The sequence below is a fragment of the Gymnodraco acuticeps genome, unplaced genomic scaffold, assembly GCF_902827175.1.
Source record: "Gymnodraco acuticeps unplaced genomic scaffold, fGymAcu1.1, whole genome shotgun sequence".
NCBI classification, from domain to species: Eukaryota; Metazoa; Chordata; class Actinopteri; order Perciformes; family Bathydraconidae; genus Gymnodraco; species Gymnodraco acuticeps.
The window spans coordinates 344,597-369,144 of NW_022989892.1; the positions used below are offsets into that span (position 1 = coordinate 344,597).

The following is a 24,548-nucleotide window of genomic DNA, read 5'->3' on the forward strand; positions in this document are numbered from 1 at the left end:
AGCTAGCAAATGTTATGTTTTTGTTTCACTCCGATTGGTCACATGGCTTAATTTTGTGCAACAGATCGCAGGTTTTTTTCTAGCAAAAAGCTAATTGGCTAAGTTGATTAGAGGTGGTGGGGACCAAAACAGAGCTAAAACAAGTATTGGTGTTTCTTTGGGAGGTTGACACATGATTTTTAAAAAGGATGTTTAAGTTTATAAAAAGGACGAATACTCTAATGTTATTTGTATACAAAATGTTGTCATAAGATGTACTATCAGCTATTCCCTATTCCTACCAACAATAGAAATAGGAGCAGCTGAAACATAGGGCAATATTGAGAGTTATTGACAGCTACAATTGTGGACTGATTGTGTTTCTATTGAAAGGAAGATGAAATTGGCCGTTTTGAGGCAGTCCTAAATCCAACATTTACTGACACAAACTTTCTTTTGGTGACGCATTGATATCTCTCGGGTCACTGAGCTCACCGGAAACGCTCCACAGCCTCTGGGGATTCGACCAGTTTACTGTCACCGGATGACTTTGATCTGTTTTCCAATGGCTCAATATCTCCAATTAGACTTGTTTAAGGACAATTAATCATTAAATAACCAAGAGAGGAGGGTGGTAAATATTTACTTATTCATCATACGCGTTTCTCGCTTTGCTCATAATTATTTTATGAGCCAATTTGACTCATAATGTGTGCTGATGTGCGCAGCATCCCTGATTGCACGTTCACCATGGATGTTAGACCATAATCCCTGTTTCAGACAGTCTGTTGATAAAGTACAGGGGAGAGCAGGGACCACAAAGTTAATGGACTATCACTCCCCCTAAAAAGAACTGATTGTACCATTCAGGAGGGTTACATACGCAGTGAAAGGGGTCTGACTAAAGGAAAACTGGGGGAAAGTGAGCCAAGCGAAAGAGTATACTTTGAGTTTTGCAGGGTTAATTCGGTGCCTTTCAGCTACAATTGGCGTGTCTAAACATTCATGAGCCGTGGAGGGATGGAAGGAGGAAGGGAGAGGCAGGGACGCAGAGAGAGAAAGGAGGGGAATGGATGGAGCAACAGCACAGCGCTCAGACACAAGAGGGAGAGCTGAGAGGCAGCTGCTGAAGTGAGCTCCAACACAACGCTCTGAGCAGGTAGAGCGAGCGCAGGGAGGGAGGAGAGAGAGAGAGGGAGAGGACGGAGGAAGGGAGGAAGTCTTACAATTCCACCTGAAGATTACTTTGTCTCACACTTCTCTCACCCCGAGTGCTTGAAGGAGCAGAGTTGATCAGGAGGTGCCAGCTCTTGCTCTCTGGTCTTTTTTTTCCCTCTTTTGCAAAGGGGTCAGCTGGACTTCTCTACAAAACCCAGACGATAACCTCCACTGGAAAGACTGAGACAGAAATACACAAGAAGAAGAAAAAAAGTGAGAAAACTGCAGAAATTTCCATCGGCTGCAAGGGAGAAGTTTCTCTGAAAATCTACAATCTAGGGCTTTAAAGGTAAGATTGAATTGTTTACTATTTATTGTATTGCTTATATGCATCTGATAAAAATACTGTGACAACTTAAATCTGGGTTAAAATGAAATGCCTCCAACATATACAGTGATTTGTTTCAAATAATGATCAGAACAACCTGTTATACGGTAAGTCTTCTCCTTATGTATGAGTTGCTGTCCTGAAGATTATTTATTGACTCTGTGCAGCAATTTTCACTTGATTTATTTGACTGAGCAGCATGCGGTGCAAGCGGTGTGACAACAGTGTGAAGTCAAATAGAGTTGTGAGAGGAGGGAAAAAAAACACAAGAAGATGAGCTGAGAATAAAGACGGAGATCTGTGGGAGAAACGGGGAGTTCAAATGAACAGGGGGAGAGGTTGAAAAGAAATACCCGAGTGTGAAGGAGAGTTGGACAGATAGAGTAAAAGAGGAGGGATGGAGGACCGGAGTGTCGGGGCTCGCTGGCAGTCAACTCAGTAACCACGGCAGCTGACATGAGGGAGAGCCAACAAGGGACAGTGGGATTTCTATTTTTCACCCCCGCCGAGTTACGCCGGGGCTCTGCCAAGTCCCCTGCCTCATCCCCCCACGGATAAAGATTTCATTGTGCTGAGCTGTGACCGAATTCATTAAGCATCTACATGTACTCTCTCCTGGTCGTGCTTTCCTCCACCAAGTCCCTCTCCACTAACTCTCCGGCTGACACTCACTCTCCCCCGTCTGCTCCTCCCCTCTCACTTCCATGATGGTGTCAATTGGCCCTATAATCAGCTCGACTCATGTTGCATCAACAGCTATGTTCTGTAAAGCTCTGCAGTGAATATTAAACATATATGGGTAGGATTTATATTAAAAGGTCTGCTTTTGGCTGTCCCCAAACATGAAGTGTATCAACCTTGGAGCATCAGTCTTTATGCCTTTGAGTGTCGAAGGAGATTTAATAGAGCAAAACTCTGTGACTTTGCCGGCGTTGTGGGAATTTGGGGGATTTTGGCACGGTGTGAAATCAGGTTGACTTTTCGCAGTTTTAATGTCACACAGAAATTGCAAAAGCTACATTTTCAGAGGGGTGACTGAAGTTGTAAAAAGCTTGATTTAAGGGTGTTTTGTTTGTGTTCACTGAACAAATCTTTCAAAGTCATCATCTCTTTAGGTTAAAGGCTGGTAAAAGGCTCCTTTTTGTCAGCAGGATGTGAGACACGTCTTTTGCGGTGAAATCAATAGCACAGTAAATTGTTAATTGAATGGCTGCAGGGACTGGTGCCTGATGGTCCTTTATGTGCTACCAGAAGGCGCCTTTGAGAGCCCCAAGAATAACAAAGACCCTGTCGCCATTGTTGTGGTCTGGGAAAGATTGTCAGGTCCATCAGACCAGGTGTCAGAGGAAGTGTGTTAGAGCTTGTCCAACTGTCTTGTTACGTGTTAGCCGGGGCCGGTGTCATATTACCTCAAATTAGCTTTTGTTCCTTTGAAAAACTGGTTTTGGCTCATTTGATCATTATGCGGCACATTTTCCTAGTGATACGCGACACCGAGAGTGGAGGTCACCATGGTGAAAAATACCCTCTGGTTAGAAACATATAGCTGAACTAGACACCTGGTGTGACAAGGAGACACATGTTTTCTGAACACGAAGCAGCCTCATAGTGTTTTGTAACAGAGCGAATCCTTTTGTTGGAGCTGGGAGCTGTTGATGGATTGACTGACCTTGGGGCGCTTGTAGCCACTTCAACACAAGCTGAACACTACAATGCATACTTCTGGTGGATTTGGTTAGTGTTATGCTTGTGTCACGCTGAAGAATCTCACCCTTGACTTTGTTGTTTGTCCACAATGGAAAGTGTGAAGATGCTATATAATAGAAATGGTGTATGTAATAAGTATTGTTTGAAACTGAAACAAATTGAATTTCATGTTTTTTTGATTGAACCAATGACAAACAACATTTTTTATTTTTCCCATAAAATCCTATTTCTATTCCTTAACTTTCTTTTCTATGCCCTATTATGCTAATTTTCAGGTTCATATTTGTATTCAGTGTCTCTACTGGGACGTGTCTCCATGCTTTAATGTTCAAAAAGCTCTTTATTTTTCTCATACTTCCTGTGCTGCAGCACCTCTGTTCACCCTCTGTTTGAAACCAGAGCCCAGTCTGCTCTGATTGGTTAGCTGGCCGGCACAGGGGCCCCTTTAATAGAAAGTAATGGATCGTACATTAGAACATCTCAATTCATACTATTGGGACACTCAGTAAGTTGAGTCTCTTTCAATCCAATCTTTACCGATCATAACATACATATAATTTATATTCCGTCCCTAACTGTGGAAAGGATTATAAATATAAGCAACTTTAATAATATAATGTATGTTGTGCACTCAATTACAATGAGTCCTGGTCAGCACTTTTTTTTTAGAAGCATCTGTTTAGCACCACAAAAGGCGCATGGCAGACAAATACAATGAGGCAGTAAATAATACCACAGTCATTTAAAGTGTCAGCAACATCACCGCTAATACAACTCCTCCACCTTATCCAACATATAAAGCCAGAAATAAGTCAATTCCTGTGGCATCGTGGGTTTTTAAACACCGGCAAAACCTCACAGTAAATACACTACAATAAGTGTGCACGGACCATTGTTAGTGAGTTAGTCGGAACTAATTCCTCGGTGCCCAGAAGATGCAGGTTTTCATTTAATTAGGCTGCGTCTACAACTCCTAAACTCAGACAGTGAAACATTCCCTCTTGAATTGAAGAAAGCCATCATGTTCTCACTTCATTCTTTCTTTACCAGGACTTACTGACTCTAAGGCAATATATGCATTCAAAATGAGAGTTGTTTAAAAGTAACAGACATGAACACATCATCTCTGAAATTAATTCAAATTGATTCTCCCTGGTCCTTTTCCCCCCGTACTGCTCCGACGAGGTTTTGAGAAGGAAATTTCAAACATTCAAGGCCACATGTAGAAAAAATCTATTCACAAATCAAGCAGATCCGGGAGAAGAGCTGCCTCCCTCTCTGTAGTCCTCACTGTGGACAGCAGAGCAGTCAAAGCACACACCTAACTTAATTTAACTGTTACACACTGTGGACCTCATTAGTTTTCACTGAACAATGGGGATTTCCTATTAAAAAAAGACAGCTCTCAGCTCACCCAAGCAGGTGTGTGGTCTTGATAGAAAAACAATGTTGACAGATAAAAATGTTCCTTGTTGAAACAAAGATCAAATCAGAAATCTTAATACTAATAATGGGTTTAATTTATAACGCACTTCATATCTGAGTTCAGATCCTGAAGTGCCACTGTTAGCTTCATTGAGACTAAATGCATGTGTCTAACCATATTTGGTTAGTGTCTCATGCTAATCATTAGGAGGCTACCTAGCTTGCACATGGGTAAACATTAAAGCAATCTAAAATCTCTTGCACTTTATTTACATCACCAAAGGTTTGCAAATGGTCATGATGTAAAGCCGAAGCCTCCTGCTTTCCATGCAGAATAAAAGCACAGGTGTGTTTAATAGCCCAAGATTAGTGATGGCTGAATTTGACATTAGGGAGGCACTGGAATAGCTTGCTGGTACATTTAATGAAACTGAGCCATCGTTCAATTCATTAGTTCCACCTTTTTCTTACTCTGACAAGTCTAAAGCTCTGCTGTTAAAAAGCTCTCTTACGTCCAATCGGCAGCATCATGGCAGTATTAAGGGAACTGGACACCATGTTCCAAGTTCAGCCCCATATTGCGTAATTGATGCATACACTAAAAAAGAAATTAAGCTTATGCATATTTCCTGAGCTTAATGACTTCTCTACACATTGTAATTGGACCTCATGGTTCAAATTGGTCAAAAACAAGCTGTATTTCAGCACTGCAATATCGCAATTGCTGGACTTTTAAACTCAGGGAGAAACTGTCCATACATGGTGCAATAGGATGGGACGATGGAAAGCAAAAGTTGAGGAAGCTGTCCCTCTATTGAAATGTCACCAGCTTAATTCATGCGACAGAATATGTGCTCACTGTCAACCTGTTCAAACACGCTACCTACTCAGTTATCACAATCTGGATTAGAGCACCGAAAATATAAGTGCAAACGAAGGTCGGTAATTACATGAAAACCAAACATCATCTATTTCATTTGTAACAATCCATCTCTCGGGCATAGGCGTAAAATAAACAGCTAATCGACCTTCAGCCGAGGCCAAAATAATCATCACTTTGCATAAGGAATACTGTGTGACCTTGGTTCTGGCAGACAGTGATTACGTTTTATTGGCCCAAAGAAGGAGTCCAATACTCACGAATGTGCTCTGGCGGAATAAAACGGAGTGCAGAGGGGAGAAATGAATTATAGTCTCTGGAGTCGGTGAGCTCCAGTCAACTTGTTCTCTCCTATAGCAATGGAGGGGATGAGCGGCTATAAATCTGACCCAGAGATCCATTAGGTTTCTGTACTCTGCAGCAGCACGCAGTATAAGGCTACTTTTCATCACTCTGTCCACTGCGCTTTGGAACAGCCCCGACAGAAATCATCTGTTGTTTCAGATAATGTAATTCAGGTTATGTATGCATTTTTGAGAGCATCTGTCTTTGTAGTACGACGTGTGAATATCCTAAGCCCACACTAAAGATCTTTATGGTCAAATATGTTTCTCACGATCTGAAACCCAATCCCAATCCACCAAAATGTAAAAGGATAAGTGCTAGGGACAATCAGAAAAAAATGAAACGCAATTCAAGGACAGTCAGACCCTGTCCAAATGTGACCCAAGGACAACTCAAAACGCTGTACACCCAAATAACAAAAGACACTCAAGCATGGGTCCAATCAATGAGCAGCCACTGTCACCCAATGATAGAGATAGGTGGATCCTACATCTGCTATTCAACACAAACCAGAACATGAAAATAAAAAGCCTATTTTTGAAACATCATTAAAAGCATTCAATATGTATTTTCTGAGATCATGTGTGCTCATGCAGTAACGGGTTTTGAGTTTCTCCTCCTTTCATGTCGAGGCTTGATGTGTAACCTGCCTCTGGAGCACGTGTTTGTGTGTGTGTGTGTTTCTTTGTCCATAACCTCTGAAAGCAGGGGGGAGGGGATATGCATCAGCGCAGATTGCTCATGAAATATGACCTCTGGAAAAAGTTTCCTGTCCGCGTTCCCCTCCCTTGAACTCCAATCCATTATTGTCAGGTATCAAATTCGTCCCAACAGGTGTAGTGGGTTAAATGATGTGTGCCTGTGGCAGCCTGCCACAGACGCCGGGATGAAAGAGAAGCAAGAGATCAGGTGCCGAGTGTTGGCTCTGCTTATGCACACAAACACACATATACCCGCACACTTTACACATTACACAGGGGCCCCTACTGCAGTTATCACCCGCATCCACTGCAGCTGTGAGGGAAGTGAGAGTGTCTCGCCATGACAGTCATCTGACTGATGTGTAATGAGGTTTCTTTTTTGGAGCTCTTGGAGGATGTGTGACTCAAGTTTCGGAGACATGTTGCACTGTAGGATACAGTTTGCTCTCTGATTGGCTGGGAAGCTTTTGTCTGAGCTGTATCCTCAAACATCATTTTTCTCCCATATCCCGAAGCATCCGATCAATAGAGTGAGAGTCATGTAGACAAAGAAGACAGAGGCAGAAAAGAGAAGTCTCACATCTGTTTCTTTCCCGCTGTTTGCGGAGACACTGAAGAATTGCTGGTTGTTTGAGGTGAAAGCAAAACTCTTCAGAATACATGTTTTGCCTTCCAGTACTGGAAATAAAATACTTTTGACTGATCCATCCCGGCCAAACTCTACTTCACAACCATCAAACTGACTTACAGCCTCACCCATTATTCTGTAAAGTGTTGAAATGATCTGCTAAATCAACAACTCTGGGGCTTACAGTATAAAGCAGCTACAATCAATATGTTATACTAATAATTATGAAAATGACAATATGTTATGTGAAACGGGTTGTAGGGATCAAGTCAAAGGGAATTATCATTTGACTAGGAGCTTCAATGCTTTGTTAAGCCCCCTGTCTTCTTAGTTCACATTTCCAACAATTATTTTTCTTGCCACACTTTGCAGATAATTGGCTACAAAACCCCCCTATGTATGTATACTGCCTGCCCTGCTAAAAAAGGCAAGAATACGTAAACAAATACATAAATAAATCCCTGAACATTTGGTAAAGACAAATACTACTCCAAATCCATGTTAAAGTTTCTCATATCCACTGCAATTAAAAAACAGTTTGATAAAACATTTGCCAAATCAATATAATACAAGTTGGCAATAGTGTTTATAACGGACCCCCAAATGTTCCCAAAATGAGTTAATGCAGGCTTAATAAAATAAAAAGATGTTTGGTTGTTCCTCTTGTGTCATATTCATTTGTATATATGATACAAAAAAGAAAAAGAAACTAAGGATTTATGATTGATTTTGTTGTGATGACATTATATTTTCTTGCATATGAATGATACATGTTGCTGAGCTCCAATCAAAATGCATGTATTCGCTCGCGCTGAGTCCCTTGCGTTCATGCAGGCTGTTTGACGGGCCGACATCAGTGATGCCATGTAGCTGTGATGGGTGGGAGTGCTGGGGGCGGGGCACATACCATACAGATACACACACACAGGAGTTGTTTGATCTCACTCAAAAGCAATCCCCCCCTTCATCCGGAATCAAAACTCCTCTGAAAACAAACACTTCAACACCGCTCCGCCCTCTCTTTGAAATATCATTACCTGTGTCCTCTTGTTCATCCAAGGTGCGTACATGAGACAGAATGGAAGATGTAGAAGAGGAGTGGAGAGAGGAAATAACCGCAGCAAGAGTTCCGTATCGTCTGTCTACGGGAATTCCCAGTCAGAAAGGTGGATCAATTCGTCTTTGTGCGATATTTAGGGTCTCATGTGTCTCCTGAGGAAGTTTAAGTGTCTCATGTGGTAGACCTAAAAATCTAACTTGTGGAAAACCTGTTACCATTTCCCAGCAAGCATGGTTTTGATCGTTTGCAGATCAATAGATGTGTCTGAAGGCTTAAGCTAAATGGATTTGATGTAGGACGCAAAGTCATTATTTGAAGAATTAGCACAACCTCATGATACATAATGAGATCACTTTATAACGTTGGCAAATCATACATGCAAGCTAACAGTTGCCTCTTTATAAATACAGGAGATTGGGTTGTTTTTCTACACTTTTCAGTACATTACTAATTTTACTTTTTGCTCTTGTTTGGTCTATACCACATTGCGTTTCATTTAGCCGACCTTTTTATCCAAACGCGACTTACAATAAGTTAAAAAACCATCAAGACTCAAACTCCAAACAACAAGGAAAGTGCAGATACTATATTAAATTCAAGCAGGTCATACCATTATACGTGCATGGTGAATGAGTTACAAGGCCTAAATAGACTTTTTAAAGTGCTTTTTTCAAGAGTTTAATTGCCGAGGTATAGTCGAAACTCATGGGTTTTCAGTTTGCGACATTACATATGCACAGTTTCTGCCATCTTGGAAAAATATCTATCTCTTATCTGCTGTTCCACTATGTTTGCCTGGTTTGCACTTACTCTATACTGTATGTCTGCCATTTAGTGCAGGACAGGTAACGTACAGGGGTTAACTGGACCTTTTTTGGAAGAAAACAACTGCTGGGAACAGGTTCATTGAGAGAAGTTAAAATAAAGTGTCTCAAAACCCAAATCATGAACTTTCACGTTAAAAGTGTTTAAAAAATGTAAAAGTAACTACTGAGTCTGCTTAAGATAATGTATATTTTGCCTAATAAGCATTACATTTAAATTGCATGACCTTAATGTTAGTATCAAGGGCTGTAATTTGGTGATATGTAATACTCTACTAGGCGCAAATTAAGAAATGATTTGCCTACTGGTTTTCGTTTAATATCTAGTTTCCCCTAAAAATAATTGTTTGATATATATATGTTAGGTGTATGGAGCACTGCCAGCAGGAGACACCCAATGGTTTTAGCCTCCATTCTTAACTTCCGTTAGCTCCCGTGGCCATATGTTTGAGTAAGTGCCTGTCTTGTACAACAATCTTCCTCACCTTGTCAAGTGGGCCATGGGATCCATGTTTGCAGTCACTTTAATTCTCCAATCCTACCTTTAAATATTTGAAGAGCCAGACGCAAATTAAGCACAAGGAGAAGGGAGGCTGCACAGCGCACATACAAGAATAGGAATGCATTCATAATGAATGTGCCTCAGTTTCCTCTCTTGATTTATTTCAAGGAGAATGAGCATAGTGAGTGAGAGCGAATGAACCTGTTTTACAGACTTGGCATGTGATGTGAATAGCAAATGTTTTCAGAGTTGTGAATGGGAGGACTTGTTGATTATTTAAAAGGAAATTTGACATTTTCTCTGTCAAAGCATTTCAGATAGGATGTGTGGGGCTTTCTTTTTCAGGTATACACTTCCTCTCCTCCTGGTTTGTGTAGTCAACTTCAGTTTGTCATTTGTGACATTTCCCAGAAAATGTTTTTGAAAAGTGGCAGACAGGAGCTGTGGGTTACATGTGAGCTACGGTGGAGAAAAGATGGGAGTCGTGTAGTGCGCTCATGTCCTGTAGCGGTATGTCATCGTGGTCTACTGAACCCACTGTTGTTTGAGAAATTGCTCTGTCTGACAATGGATTTTTCTCTGTTTGATGCTTCTGATGGCTGGAAATGTTGCTATCAGATGCGCCTGTGGCTTGGGTATTTCATTAAAAAAACACATACCACTGAACAACAACAGATAGATGTTCAGCAGAGAGGTGTAAGTGTTTTAGGATGGACTTTTTCTGCGGACGACAAGGTAGTATTTCAAAGATTAGATAACATCTGGGAAAGTGCTGCAGGCTGGGTGAGTTTACGGTTTGAGATTCTGAACTACACAAAAACAAATCCCTTGCTATTAACTCTCTGGAGAGCGGACAAACCAAAAACGTCTAAAATAACAGTAATTATGTTCCGTTTGTTTCGTAATAGGAGTTTTAGGCCACATATTTATGAGAACCCATATTTGAGAAAAGGAGTTCACACCTTCATGTTTTATTTGCCAAGTAGACTCTGCAATGTGTCATTACACCAGCGACAGCTTTACACTTTCTGCGTTGCTGGATGAATTTGTTTTTATGGATGTTTAACTAGAATAAATTACTACAGGAGGAAAGCACTTCAGTACAGCGCCGTTTATTCCCTGCAATAACACCGCTCCATATAGTAAAACTTAACAACACGTACTACACTTTTTTTTGTTTACTTCCGATTTGAAATCATAATTTCCAACTTTCATCTCCTAAAAAAAGACAGTTATTGTAGGAGCAAACACAATAGTGGTGGCTTAAAGCCCACCTCTGCTCCGCGCCGTCCTTTAGATGAGCCTGGTCAGATTTTATAAAAGGAGTTCAAAACACCGGCATAAAAGTTATAACAATAATCTGATTTTAATACAGTAAAAAACACAATACGAAATACAGAGTGCCCTGAAACAGAGCACTCCGGGCTCCCCGCTCTACTGCCGTGCGATACAGATATCGGGACCAGCCAGTCAGAAACAGGGGGCATTTTGCATGAAGAAACAACAGTATATATGGACATATTTGGGGCGGAGATCCACTTCTTATCTTCCACCGGACCCAACTCCTTTAATTTCCCAGGGAAGGTTTCACACAAACTATTCTTTTAAAACAATCAAACATTGTACACAGATATATTGGTGCTTGGGATTATTCGCCCCAGAAAGAACCTTGGAAAAAGAACATGTGTGTGTGTTTAGTGAGGGGAAGTGTATGTGTGTGTGTGTGTGTGCCGATAAGCGGAGGCGTATGTGTGTGTGTGTTGATATCTGGGTTAAGGAGTTTATGTGTGTGTGCTGCATGGAGACAGGAGGTGTATGTGTGTGTCAGGGTCTCTGGGTCATGGAGTGTAAGTAAGAAGGTTTATATATATAGGATTACTTTAAACAGTCCCAAATAATACATGTTCACTTCAATACAGTTCAAGATAATACTTGTTTAATTTAATACAGTTTAGAACAATATCTGGGTGCTTTATTATGGAGAATTTGAACCCAAGAGGAAGAGAGCGACTGTGTGGTTCTGTTTGTAGATGATCCATGCCAATGTGCCAAGCTGGAAGAACATTCATGCGGTGTGAGAAAGAGACGTATATAAACAAAGCAGGCAGTGAAACCTGCTGAGTGTTGGACTGTGGATTTGTCTCCTCGGCTGCTGGCTGAGTCCGTCATCTGTTCAGTGGTTGAATCAACATCTGGTTAAACCCACATGAACACAAGCTCCCTGAGCCGCCGCCGAGGAGGCAGTGAGGGAGAGGGAGAAGCTTACACACTCGACTGGGTGGCACAGTAGTAATACACATACAGAGAAAACACAGTGAGAAGTGATACGACATGTTCGGCATGTATGTAGACAATTCCATTGAAAGTAATGGATTAGAGAGCTCTGTAATCACATTACTGCTTCCTGTAATAGTCATGCTGCATATCAAAGTTCTACTTTTAGTTATCTCATCACATTTTCTGATCCTATCAACAGGTCATGGCTCATATTGCATGTACAGTATTGTAAATAAATCTGCACTACAACCAGAGGTGTGTTCGAAAGATGAGAGGCAGTGAGATGAGAGAGATTACACCGTAGAGTAAGAGGAAGGAACTCCTAATAGCCAGGAGAACATATTTAGTTTTGCTTATCATAAGCTGGCAAAGCTTCATATCCAGGGGTAATAGGTGTGGTGAGTGAACCGTAATTACTTTGCAAGAAGTTTGTTAAATCGTGATCAAACCAATGTGCTTGTTAAAGGATGAAACGTGATCCAGGAAATGCAGTTTGAGTCATACATCCTTAGCTTATTAAATGCCGAAACACTTGAAGGTAGTTTTTAATATAAAGGTACAATTACACCGTTAGCATTATCGAGTTAGCTAATGCTTTTGCTAGTGTTGCACTAATGTTTGTTACATTGACATAAGGCTTTCCCTATTAAACTGCCAACATCCAGTGGTATTATGTATTGCAATCCGACTGTCCATCCAGATTTAGTAGACTTCTTTAATCCGAGGTTCAAACTCAGTTTTACAGATTTTTCCAAAAGCAACTTACATTAAGCTCATTCAAACTCAAAAGGAGGAGGTTGTCAGTAAAAATTGAAGCACTGCATGTTAAAGAGCAACACACAAGTCGTTTTTTTGTATGTAAATAGAAAAAGATTAAACTTAAAGCCAGTAAATAAGAGTTATTAATCTCCCTCGCTGGAGTCAGGTTGTTTACAGGTGATGAATTAGCGTTTCATATATTTGCAGTAGTGCATCGCGGACAAAAAAGATCCCTCTCTGCATAAACGTAATCTTCATCAACAGGAAACCGAATGGATCACGCCAACACGGTTTGATAAGTGATTGTTGGAAAGGAACACAACGGCGATAGTAACAAATACCGAAGGTGGCGCCAAAATTGAATTAAAAAGAAATCAGATTAGCACTTTAAATGAGTGTGGAGAGAGTGTTTTAGTCAGCCATCAGAGGCCATCCTCGATGCATCAAGCTGTCGTTCTATTTCTGGGATGTGGGAGGGAGACGTCCTATATCAGGGCTGCTCAGGCTGGCTTTATGAGAGACCTCCTCCTCTTGCAGTTCAAGTCAATTGTCAACATGATTTATGGAGACGTGAGCTATCTCTAGAACAGCTCCTCAATCTTCCCCTGTCGAATTGGTACCATCAGCCCCTGTAACCGTCGTTTGTTTTCCTCACCAGCCAATTTGTATCCAAGCTAACAAATTAAACCTGCCATGTTTTCGAGGAATCTATTTATTCCTCCCTTCTCCTTTTTCCATATATGACCTGCTCCACAATTACCGGAGAAGCGAGAGTGACACCGAAGAATGAACTTCACAGAATAGTTTGGCACTCGTCTCTTTCCCGTCCTCCAAGGCCTCTGATATGATTAATATCCAGAATGTTAATGGGAGTACAGTGTCATAACATTTAATGGTTGGGAACTTAGTTTGGCTGACACGTTCCGAGGCTCGCATCTCTCAAAGACACGCACCACTTATTGTCCCAATCATCTCGTATAGCTCACCAACACCAATACAACCGTGATTAATGTGGCTGGCTTTTATGAGCGGGATAAAAGGCTCTGCATATTACAGAGGCAATTATAATACACCGGGAACGTCTCTTAAAAACAATGGAAAGCTCATGCAATCAACTGAAGTGGTGGTCACTTTTTAAAGTTAGGCTATTTAAGTTTATAATTGACGTGTCTCCACCACCACTGAAAGGAAATTAAGGTCCAGTGAGCAATCAGTCATAACTCTGTGCTTTCCTGACCTGCCTGCAGATTAGGCGAAATTAACAGCCGGTGGCAAGGTGGTGTAAAGGTTGGAGAAAAGTGAAAAGGCTGCAGATTTGACCAATGCAGTGTCCATTTAAAAGCCTGTGAAAGGGTCAACAATCCAAAAACGGTGCAAATGTCAACATGCGTAAAATGTCACCACAGCTAAATGCTTAAACTGATCTAAATAGTGAAGTGTTACTCACAAAGAAACAACAGTGTTCATGCATCTGAAGTTAATATTAGTTGTATGCTCCAGCAAATTGTAACAAAAAAAGAAATTGTAACAACAAGATTGTCTAATTTCCTGGTTATTTGTTATTTTTCCCTGTGAAGAGAAGCATAAAATGGTTCTCGCTGGTGCCTCATGTAGAAATTAAATAAGTTGTGGAGCAGTGGAAGAAAAGTAATCGGGCTAAAACAGCAGTGATGGTGATTCATTGGGAGCGGTGGATTGCAGGAGACAGGAAGCAAAGCTTAAGGCTTTTAAGACTCTTCCTCACCACCCCCCCCCCCTTCCTTTCCCTGTTCTTTCTTCCCACTTCCACACAACAACACAATCGCACACGAAGGCACGCACAATCACACTAAAGTAACTCCACCTATAGTGCCAGCTGAGAGAGATGGATGGGCCGGCAATAGTTTCTGATTTAGTCCACACAATAAGGCTGAGTGACTCTCTCTGTGGAGCATGTCCTGCCTCTCTTAACCCTGTGAGAGCTCGCCCCCCCCCCCCTACCAAGCTGTGTCCTCCTCACGCACACCCCCCCCCCCTGCTCAGAAGATTGCCTCTCTTTCCCTGGTGTGATTGAGGTGATAACCACTAATGGATTCGGAGTCCTGGGTGCATTTCGGAGGAGAAATGTTGGTGAATCTTGCTTCAACCCCATAATAAACGGGGAATGCTGAGAGACATGTTGTGCTGCATCAGGAAGGCAATATTTAATAAACAGGGCGCTCATGTTGACAGGTGAGTTTTTGTATCTATAATATGTGAACACTATAAACTATTCATAGATGTAATGACCTTGGAGGAAGTCAAATAAGAACACTCATCGTTCTTGTGTTCCTGTACAAATCACCTGAATGAGCAGGATAACAGCAGCTCAGCCAGCGGACACCTGAAGCTAAGTAATCATAAATGCATGTGTGTGCAAACACTGGTGCGCCTGCACGGGGTGATGCGTGTACAGGCTTCTTTTAGCTTGCCTCGGGGCAGAGAACCCGCATTGTCATGTTGAACAAATGTGCCATCAAAGCTGCACTTTAGAGACGGGGATGTGTCACAGGGGGTACGGGAGCAGCAAGTAAACACAACAGTCAGGCAGAGGCAATCCTTGGCATTTGGCTACGAGCGCTCCCGTGCTGAATACATCATCTGAGCAGAGGAATGATAAATAACCAATAGGGTGAGGGGGGGGGGGGGGGATTTAGCCGGACCTCCAGAGGGGAGAGTTATTGGGTGTGAGGTGAGGAGGCACAGATACACTCAGAGGCCATTTGACTTTTGTCTAAACAGAGCCAAATTTAGATGATGGCTTTGTGCTCTGGTGCGCGTTGGTTCACTACGTTCTGCACTCCATAAAACAAAACCGTGATTTTTTTTTCAGGAGGGGATAACTTACCTTAGCGATCAATACAAATGTGCAAAAACATACCTGACATATTCACCTCATGGTGCAATGCCCATTCTATTCATATCTTTTAAACGCCCTTTTATTTATTCTTCCGTGTTGGCACTAGCAGCATTTTAAACAGGAAAGACATTTGATAACTTCCATAAAACATCAGTGACTTGGAGGGTTTCATACAAAATGGCCTGAAATTACATAAAAGGAACTGTTTATACCCTTTGCAGCACATTGCAGCTGCCTCCAATGTTACATTTGAACAATGTGGCTGTCAGGAGCCATACATCTCAGCACCTAGCAAAGTACTTGTTGCTTTAATCGAGGATCATTTTGTGAAATCAGAAAACAAAGACTGCATCACTTAAGAATGAGTAAAACAATCTGCCAGGGGATTTGAAATGCAGCTACAGTTGTTTTCTTGAAACAAAGTGGTATTATCTCATGTAGCATTCAGTAATCTTATCAAATCCGGATGGAAGGATATGTTCTTGTTTTGAGAAAGAGTTAAATTGCTGCTAAATTGAACAGTTTTTTGAAATGGGTTTAGTTTTTAACAGGTCTCCTTCGGTGCATCTCCTTCCATTATCCTTTTTCGTTTTCCTTGTTTGCACCCCTCTCTCTTTTGTCTGTCTAACACGCTGCCTCAGACGGCTTTCACGCTTCAGTAGGTATACACGTACCTAGATGGAGCATCTTAAATGGGGAGGTCAAACACTAACAGAAGCAGGAGTGCAGTCCACACAGGGTTTTAGAGCTGGACGCCAATTATATTTTGTTCCTCTGCTCCATGTTCACTTATTTTCCTTTTCACATGCACGCCGATGAGTCCTGCTTCAAAAGTGGAAAGTAACCTTCTCTCGTCTTTTTAAAAATGTATTGAAGGGTAGTGGGAAAGGTGTGGGCGGACAGCTTTTTTGTGTCTTCTTATCAGTATTATCCACTCTGACAAGTTTCCTGGCTACTCTGTGAAATGCTTTGGCATTGGAGGAGGAAACCAACCTGTGCTGGCCCCGGTAAGAACGTGTGAAATCAATGATGTTTAGATAAGCTTGCTATCAATCCTGACATCTGCTCTGCCTCTTCATCTTTTTCCTCCACGGAGAACAACAACAACAAAACCAGCTTCAGAAACACTGTGCTTTGTGCTGATGTATGCACATGTTGGATGGGAGAGGGGAGGAGTTCACAAGTACAGAGAGGAAGCTAAATATTAAGAGAAGTTTGACGTACGTTTGCAAAGCGGGAACAATCACTACAAGTGCGCATTTCACTCAAATGCTGATCTTTAGACCAGCAGCAGTGAGATGTGGAGGAAATGTGAAAAGCTTAAAGTCTAGGAGTCAACGTCTGCAGATCTCACTGAGAGAGACATGGGTACAGAGGGATGGACCGAGGAGGAAGATTCTCACGGCCCGTCCACACGGCGGCGTGCGTTGAAGCTTCAACGCTTCTGCCCATTCGCTTTGAATGGGGTGCCGTCACGCTTTGCCGAACTGCATTGTGCTTCGCGTTGCTCGCTTCAAAAGTTGAGAAATGTTCAACTTTTGAAGCTTCGACGGAAGCGTCAGCCAATCAAATCCCAGTACAAGCTCTAGCCAATCAAACCGCGTGCTTGTGTGTCCGGGGCGGGAGATTCATGTGATTGGTTGTTGGTCGAGTTTCAGACACGCCCGCCGGCAAGCTTCAACGTACGCCGCCGTGTGGATGCTGCGTCACATAATAATAATAATTAATCAATTAGATTAATACATTCTTTAATTTGTCTTTTATCATTTTCCTGAATAGATTATTTCATATATTTTAGATAGAATTGAGCAATATTAATTGAATTTGTATGACTTTTTATAATTAGTAGTAGTAGTAGTAGTAGTAGTAGTAGTAGTAGTAGTAGTAGTAGTAGTAGTAGTAGTAGTAGTAGTAGTAGTAGTAGTAGTAGTAGTAGTAGTAGTAGTAGTAGTAGTAGTAGTAGTAGTAGTAGTAGTAGTAGTAGTAGTAGTAGTAGTAGTAGTAGTAGTAGTAGTAGTAGTAGTAGTAGTAGTAGTAGTATTCATCTTCCAAAAATGCATCAATTAAACTAATTAAACAAACATATTTGTTAAATTAAATGAAATATTATCCTTATGCATTAGGAGAATAGATATACATGTTGTAATCATATGTATTTTAACCTTCTGTCGGCCTATTCTTATTGATCTTTATTACCTTCAGTGTCACGATGCAAGAAGCATCCTGAATGGATGTCCAAAGCTAAATTAGAGATGAGGCACGTCTGCCAGTGAAACACCCCACAGACGAGGATCAGAGAATTTATCGCAGCATTCTGCTCCTGAGCTGTTTTTATCCATTCGCCATCCCCTCAGCCTTACTCCATTTCAGACATGCTGAGAAGGGATTGCGACCCAATATTCTCCCTCCCCACCTCGCATGAGACATGACAGGAGGCAGGAGATGGGAGATTCTGCTCCTCTGCAGCAGAGTAAGCTTCAAATGACCAGATAGATTAGACGCAGCATCAGAGGAGCACAGCCGCGCCTCTCAGGGATGGGAAATACCTGGCGTTAAGATGCGCAGGTCAACATTAGAGTGCATCCTACAGCCACGGCTTCACACGGGCTCTGTCGCCAGGAGCAGGGGGAATTACATGTAATGAGGGGTACTTGGAGCGGGCAGGACGATAGGCTCTGGAGTTACGGTGAAGGATCGCAATTGGAGGGCAAAGCAGCGTACTCGTGTCTAATTCAGGAGGCTCAGTGACACACCAAACTAACTTTTTGGAAGTGAAATGGCGTTCAATGCAGTAGTGTGGAGAGGGAGCTAGACAGAGGAGTAAATTAGGAGTCAAGATGTAATCACGGTTGGACAGCAGTGGAGGATCTGAAGAGGCAGATGTATTGTTACGGTGCTTCGCTTTCATTTTTTTCCTCCCAGGTGTTCAGTTACACATTGTTAGTTTAACAACTTTTTTTCTGAGACTTGCTCATTGTGGCGTAAACACATTCTTCTTTCGAAAGTTTCCAAAAGTTTTTAATTAATGGATGTTGGCAGGAAGTTGCAGACGGTGAGCTGAGCTACCACGTGTTTGGGTTGTATCCTTCCCAAACAAAGGATTTGTAAGACACGTGTTTACTTCTACTACTCCATACAAACATATTCAGAATTGTTGACGGTCCCAAATCAGGACAACACTTCCAAATTCAAGGTTTTCCCATTCTGTTTTTATAACTTCAAGTGTTTATTCAATGTTCTAGATCCTCAGTTCCACCTCTAACTCGATTTGAATATACTGTAGAGATGATGAAGGCTTGGAAAATACTAACAGCCAGTCCATCCTTTTTATAATTAGATTATGATTAATAATTATAATAATACATTTTATTTCTATAGCGCTTTTCTTGAACCCAAAGACGCTTTACATTTGGGAGGGAGGGGAGACAAACAAAACAAAAACAAAGCCACAAAGAAACAAAACAAAACAGAAAAGCAGTCAGGAGGAAGTTGGTTGAGGGGGGGGGGCTTATGGATACAGAGTTGAAGAGGTGAGTTTTGAGGCGGTTTTGATTGCGTAACAGATATGCAAATAAGCATGGGACATGAGTAATCTAGTGACCTTTCCGGCTGTATTTAGCTACATTTCAATGAAAATTATTTGCAGCACCGGTTAGCCAAGGCAGAGCCTCAGGGAGGAGAGTAAAGCCCCTCATAGGCTGGAGCTTGTGTGGAATTTAAAGATAATTTTGCCAGACGTTTCGGAGATAAGATAATACTCATGGCTGACCTTCCAGGATTATGTCGTTTACTTGGACCAGATGTCTTTCTTTAGCAAGAGTCTTTTCTCCATGATCTATGAAGGAAAAGTTTAAGTAGGTTCAAAATTAAACAAGTGTGCTTCACTATTGCTGAGGGTTAAATGAAAAGATCGCATGTTTTACTGGACAAATATGAGTGGTATTGATCCTCTCATCTAGCAAAAAAGTGAATACCTTCAAATAATGCCAATATTTTAGCCAGAGACAACAGGTTGCATTGTAGGTAACTCTTTTTAAGATGTTGACCTATTAAGACATAAAACTAAAAGAGGATGTAGAAGTATATGCTGTAAGAGAAAGAAGTGAACTTGCCACGAACAAGAAGCGAGTAAAAAAAATATTCTTCAATAATATGAAGAAAGTAGATGGCACCCTTGGGCCTGTGGTTGTCATTTTGTTGAATCCTATCACTGTGCCAGCCTTATTCCCTTTGGGCTCTATTACAGCCTGTACCAGCTCCTGCTGCCCCGCCAGATACAAACGTAATCCCTCTGCGGTACACTGAGGCCAGCAGCTCGGGGAAGGGCGCATGTTTAACATCTCGATTCTTCTTATTTCGCTGTGGGGGGAAAGCGGTCTTGGCAAGACCCCGCTCCAAGATCAACACGAGGTTGACGGCCATCTGGTCTACAGCACTGAATATCCTCCGATGGCAAATGCCACCCACAGCCTGGCCTCGGTCTCCTAACAAACACAGCAGCAGCAGGCTCCAACAGTCAGTCAGGCCAACAGCAGACCAACGGTCCCAGACCAAACTACAGATTAGATCAAACAAACGGTCCCGTGTGTGGGAAGGTGGCACGTCTCTTTAAACAGTGAGGTGATTGGCTTTGTACTATTTTATTTATAGCAGCGTTTATCTGAGGGAGAAATAGACTTTGTGAAGGCCAAGAGGCTCAGTCATCCGGGGGGGGGAGCCGGGTTTGTGAGCCAGTCAAGGCTGAGCTCCACACTCCATGGTGGATGGGTCGGCCGCCGTGCACGGGGGTGCTATTATCCTCCTTCGCTAACATGCCCTCTCTGGATCATCATTTCCATGAGAGCTGCTATAAATCATTTTTACTGCAATGGAAACATCTATTGTGATTGCATGCCCTTCCATTGGCAAATGTCATTGTCATAATAATACCCAGGAGGGTTCGCTTTACTGTGATTACGAGTGCCACGCACAGGCGGATAGGTGGGCAGCACGAAATAATGTGAATGAAGAACATCCTCAGGGGACGAATGACTTTTACAACAGTCAACAGCTCTTGTATGAAAAGTTATGTGTAACAAACAGGAGAAATAACAACAGCAAGTCCATAAAATATCTTCTTTCAATGGGATTCCACACAAGAGATTTGTGTCTGTACTTTTCTCATGGTTTCAAGCAGGTTTCAAGTGGGCGGGGTCTGGTCATGTCCCATGCATGAGTGCACCAATCAGTATGTAGCAACATTTGAATCAAAACATGATGACACTTGGGAGGTTGTTGGGTTAAAACTATGGTTAAAACACTATCAAAATCATAGCTTTCAGGAACTTTAAGTCATGGTGTGTCCAGATTTCATGCTTCCGACTAATAGTGTAAAGTTTGTACTGCATATTAATTTACTAATCAGACCGTTTCCATGACCACAGTCTTTAGTAATTGCATTCCTGTCTGAACAAGGAGAGGAAAAGTGTCATACATATGCCTACAGACATCACACTAAGAAAATCAAGCATAGTCTGTCATTTTAAAATAATAACTAAATAGCCTTGGAGTCAAAGCTATGCACATGCTGTAGGTGTGTAGGTAATTACTGTAAAGCCTGTATTTGCAAAAGTGCAGTGAGCCACATGAAAGAGGCAAATCCTCTGAGCAGTATGCAAAAGGAGAAATATCCTCGGTTTGAATTATGCAGCATGCAGACACCAGCTCCCAGCAGCTCTTTGTAAACAATATCTTGCGGGAACCCATATGTCAAACCTTAGCATGCAGAGCAACCGAGGAATTCTGTTGTTTGGGACCTGGGATGTGTCACATGTGTTAGGAAGATGTCATCTACGAGGGTGGCTTCCTGCTTCCCCTACAATAAATCTATGAAACTTTTTTTTTACAGCTTTTCTTCCTCTCTGTTTTGCAATCTGTGCACTCACGAGTCAGGTTTTGTTGACTTAGGCTCCCCTTCTCTCTGGTTAGCTGTTCACGGATCAATGCCTGTTTAGCTAATTGTCGGCAGTGTGTAATTTATCTCCAGGCGTGATCCATCAGCCGATCGATCGTATTGACGCACAGAAGTCTCGACATGTGTTTATCACAGTGCCACAGAGAACACATACACAGGGAGGTGGATGGATGCAAGTCATGTAGGTGAGAATACAATGCACTGATATAGGGTGAAAGTACAGTGATGCTAAATGCAATATTCTAAGTTTTACATCATTATAACTTAAAAATATTGGGGTTTTGGATATTATAGCAACTTGAGGATGTCAGTTTGGGCTTTGAACACTTATGCTAATTATAGAATATTCAATACAAATAATGATGGTTTTTTTTGGTCATACAGTATTGACTCACACCTGATTCGGTAAACAACACTAGTAGCAACACACCTTTCTTGACAGACATGCAGGGCTTTAGAAATCCTTCCCATCATTCACTGTGTGAGAAATGCACTGCAGGCCCCAGGGCTCCTTTTTTGATGGAGATGAATTACTGAGAAACAGACAAAGAAATGGAAGATGGAAAAAAACAAAAACACAAACACAGCAGAGACACCAACTGACAACACAGCCTGAGCGCTCAGATCCAAAAGTCCAAGTCTCTGACAACAGAGATGGCAGTGCTGCACTGGGTGACAGGCCCGATCCATTTGGCGCCGCGAAGACACAAACACAAGCTGTCTGAAGGGAGTAGGGTAGACTTCAATCGGCTAAAAGGTGATAAAACATAATTAATTCAATCACCTACTCACTCTCTCTCCTCGCTTCTCCCTGTCCTCTGAGGGGGAAAGCAAAGAGCAGTGAGCTTTTGTATCCTTGTGTGGAGATGCATTCACACAAGCAAGTTAATGGGAAACTGCATTCTCGGTTTATTTCAAAAGACGCCTGCCCTTTCTCTTTATTTATGCACAAGTCAATACCAGGCTTGCATCTGATTATGTGCAGTTACACAGCTGACTCACCATGCCATTGACACACACACACACTCCAATATGTGTGTGTGCCGGTCCTTATTCATACATTTCATGTTGAGACCCTCTTTACACTTTGACCCCCAGTCAATAACTGTAAGCCCTGGAAAATGATTTAACATGACTGTGGAGTGAGCATGTGTGTTTTTTGTGTTAATGCAAAGTAAACCAGTGAAAAAGGGCCATTAGCGCTGCTTAGTGTCCTCACGCTGTCAGAGAGACCATTAACACCCCAAACCAGCCCAGATTTCATCCATCAGGGTCAAACAGGCCGCCACGCTCCACATCGCCTCAAAACAGGCCTTTTGAGGAAGACGGAGGTTGGAGCCTCTGCAAATGAGTTAGCGTCAGAATTCTCGTCAGACAGGTGTGAAATATGCGTGTTTTCTGCAAAGATCACGATGGCCCAAAGGTAGATGTGGAGAGATCAGAGAAGTGTGTGATTTGCGAGTGTGTGTGTGAGCAGGTGTAGAGTACGAGTGAATGTGAGTGGGAGATGTTCGTTTCAGGCCGAACAGGCACTAGTTATATCCCTGAGAACAAGCGCACAGGTGAAAGTGGAATCCACCTCCCCGAGGCGCTTCTCTCCCACCAGAGCAAGGTGTGAGGAATGAGAACAATGGCCATTGAAGGCAGAGTCATGTTTCAGCACAATCGCTACCCGCTGTAATACAAGGCTGCTACATCCTGTCTCCCATGACAACCAGGCCAAACGCTCCAGGGACTGGCGGTAACAGGAGAGGGTTTGTCCTGCTGGTGTTAACTGACCACGGCCACCAGGGATGTGGTGGAGGAAAAAAACAAGCTCCTGTTAACAAGACACAGAAGCTACAGCAGATACACTTTTAATTCAAACATCTTCGATTTTCATCGGTTTGACCCTATTTACTATTTAATTGAGGACAATTTGGGTTTTTAAAGGTTGAATGATTTTGCTGCCAGCTGCTGATCTATATCGCAACGGCTAAATCTGCCAACTTTGAGTGTCACATAACTCTTCATCAACCTATGGGTGACATCAAAAAGACTTATATTTTATACAATATTTTCAATACAGTCTATGGGTGGACACAACATGGACTCAACAATTGCCAAAATAACTACAAAATGGCACAATATGTCAGGGCTGTGATTAATGGCTTATGTTGGTGATTTTAAGTGAAAATTGCTACAAAAACATTTCAAATTGAACTCTGGTCAGGAGATAAACAACTTAATTGAAATGTTTTCTTTCTGTCAACGTCCGTTTAAGGTTTGCTGCACTTTAATTCACTCTGTTCAATAGCAAGAAGGCCTTGTATATTGCTTTAATATGAGAGTAAATTAGCAAACCAAATGTGTTATGCACCTTATTCGGATGGATTTTAAGTCACAAATGATAAATACTTAAAATAAGCGAAACTAGTATTATTCTAAACTCCCTTCACATGGTTTCTTCATTATTCTTCTGCAACTTAAACTGCATTTCAATGGCTACTCTCCATCTGATGATAGATTACCCCATCAGTGCAATGTAGCATAGCCTGCTTGCAGGACAGCACATTATAATCCCATTATGGACGAATCATTTATTTTTAAATTGAGTTTTATAATCTTATTTCCCTAAAACCAGGTCAAAAATAATTAGCTGGAAGTAATCAAACATAAATACAATCTTTTTGAGTTTCTTGTCAATTGTATGCCAGCCATAAAATGATGGAGGTGGATGTGGATCAAAGCTGGAATACTTTTTTCTTTTTTGCAGCAACACCAGCGGGTGATGTTCCCATCGAGAAAGAACTACAGAGCAAGAAAGAGAAAAAGCATAATAGTTAGAGTCTCACAATGAGACGGGAAACTCGGGCAGGTTTCTGTCTCAAAGTGGATCATTACATTTCTACCTTTCTCTGCCAGTTGCATAGCCTTAATGCTCACAATTAATTTCATTATGTTTGGCCCTGGCTGTTGAGTGCAGATTAGTTGTCTGTGAGTTGTGGGGATAAACACACGGTAATTGCTTATTACTCTCAGAGCCGGCATAAGATTAAACTAAAACCAAGGAATTAGAGAATGTCCAATCACCTTTAGCTAAAA

General features: G+C 41.8%; 1 protein-coding gene across 1 annotated transcript in view; it reads left to right on the top strand.

Moving 5' to 3' along the window:
* The first annotated feature begins 1,097 nt into the window (after window positions 1-1,097).
* The window catches only part of LOC117537826 (cadherin-20-like), a 61,456-nt gene continuing 38,005 nt past the window's right edge, over window positions 1,098-24,548 (top strand). The window contains exon 1 of the mRNA XM_034203215.1: window positions 1,098-1,486. The gene's annotated coding sequence lies outside the window, so the exon portion shown is untranslated. The remainder of the gene's footprint in view (window positions 1,487-24,548) is intronic.